Consider the following 2,597-nt stretch of genomic DNA (forward strand, 5'->3'; position numbering starts at 1 on the left):
TAAAAATGCAAATAATAGTGCATGTTAAAAGCAAATAAACCAATAAATATATAGAATGCAGAAGAAGATAAAAGCACAGCTATCATTAAATCATACAATGAATAAAAGTCAGTTATATGAATTTGCTTCCCAGTATCATTTTTCTTGGAAATGTTTATCCTGAATTTCTTTTTGTCTTAGCTACGTGCAGCATTCAGAAGTGACACGATCATGTTATGTAGTCTAGTTCAACAAGTTTTTTTTCTTTCAAACAAGTCCTAAATTGTTCACCCCAGATTTTCTTCACCACATTGTCAGTTTGTAATGTCCCAGATAACTAAAGATAACCAGAAATGTCACACAAGACAGTACTTGTCTGTAAACTGATTCTTGTTACACTTCCAAGCATTCTGCAGTAATACTCACAGTCCTGTTGTGCTGAAGTACAAATGTGGACAGATGACTGAAAATAATGACTCAATTACCATGTTTGAGTTCCACAAGATAAATCTAGATGATCACTTGAAAAAAAGAGGATGGAAAAAAGGTTATTTGGGCATGTTAATCTTTGTACTATGTCTTCTAATGCAGATGGTGTGGAAACAAGAGAATGCCGACCCAAATGCAAACAAACAGAGGTGGAAATTTAACAAAGAGGAAGGCTTTATTTTTGGCTGCACAACACGAGAGATACATAGAAAAACAATACAGAAAGCTTGAGGAAACCTGGGACTTGGAGACCTAGAGGAGAGATAAGCAGACGGACTCGATGAGGAGCAAAGGAAAACACAAGACAATATATAGACAGAGGATAACGAGGGAATACACAACAACACAACATCCCAGATACACAAAGATAAACAAAAATGTCAGAACACACAAAGTACTTATGGTGGAAGATTTCCTTTCTGTTGTATTGATCACATGTTTTAACCATATCACTTCAGTGATTGTAGAATCACATTGTCACCAGTTGTATGCATGCGCACCACAAATGGGCCTTTTGCTCTATCACACATATACACACACACACACGGTGGGGCCATTGTAAGTTCTTGGGAAACATTAAACAGCTAGTGAGACTCCTTCTGCTTATCAGGGATGTAAATCTGTAGGCGACAGCTAGGCAGAAAAAAAGGTCATAATTCTCTCTCTGTGAGGGAGAAGGTTTTAAGGATGGTGCTGAAGGTATAGCAGTCTATTTACCTTAATTAAGCAGTCTTAATTTATCAAAGCCTCTGCGCACACAACTTTTATATTATTTTATTTGATTCCACAAAGGTCAAGGATCAAGCAGAGTGAGAGACAAATAAGAGGAAAAGACAAACTATCTAACAAAAGAAAGAAAATTATGCTTATTAATAGAATTTCTGGAGTTATTTAAAAATTTCCTGATCCTCAGTGTTGAACACACAGCATTGTTTTTATCTATTCCTGACAGCAGGTTCATGTCAGAGAAACCAGTCACCTTCATCTGCTGGTGTGGAAAATGTTTACATGTGAGGGAGGAAAAGTCAGTTCAGCTTTGTCTGATCCTGAACGTTTGCATGTAGCTTCACTCTTCAGGAGCTGGTGCCACCTCCTGGTAGGTTTTCAGTGCTTACACAGCATAAATATATGTAATAACCATCTGGGATTAAACAACTGAGACACACAGACAGATAATAAGTATTTCGTTACTGTAGTAATTTTCAGGTTTTCGTACTTTTATTATATTTTTTTGACTACTTTTTACTTTTACTGCCTACACAATAAAATATGTGTAGTGTGTACTCCTTAAATTTTCAAAACAGATTTGTTGAATGTCTTTTTTATTTTACATCACCACAAGCGTTCAAACATCAGTTTGAGCCTACACAAGGAAGTATCCATCACCAGGGCTATAAAAAGAGATGAAAGAGGTTAAATTGGGAGCAATCCAGAATGGCGTATTTAGTACAGATGTTCATAGGCTGTGCTCTCGGTACTTCAGCAGCCAGCACTGTGGTCAAGTGAACTGTCATTTATTAGATGCAGAGAAGCCTCCTGCTATTTAGCGTTTATGCACTTCTCACTTGAATCTGACAAATCATCAGAACAATTGTACTTTTTTCAGTCACAATTTGAGATTGCTCACTTTTCGGAATACTGTCCAGCATTGCATTAATGTTTTCAATCGTATATTCTAATATGTATGAAAGAGCAATTAAACTAACACACTGTAAGAGGTTTACCTGCAACAAATAGAAATACATGGTCTCAGTCTTGTGTCACAGCTGTTCATCCAAATTTCCCTTCCACGCACATCCCAAGGATGCTCTGCTGGACTGGGATCTGGTGACTATGGAGGCTGTTAAGTAAAATGTTTTGATGAGTCTGTGCGAAATGTAGCCTGCACACAATCCTAGTAAATCAACAGTGACTGAAATATTCACACGCTTCTGACATCAATGGCCATGCCACGCTTAGACATCTTCTTCCTTATTCTGATGCTCAGTTCAACCTTCAGCAGGCTGTCTTGGCCATGTCTACATGCCTTTGAGTTGCTGCTGATGTAAAGACTGATTCCTCTGACAAGTAGTGGAACAGGTGTACCTAATAAAACGGTTGCTAAATGTAAGTAGTGTGACTTTACTGGA

The sequence above is a fragment of the Neolamprologus brichardi genome, chromosome 9, assembly GCF_056152115.1.
Source record: "Neolamprologus brichardi isolate AB-2024 chromosome 9, ASM5615211v1, whole genome shotgun sequence".
Taxonomy (NCBI): Eukaryota; Metazoa; Chordata; class Actinopteri; order Cichliformes; family Cichlidae; genus Neolamprologus; species Neolamprologus brichardi.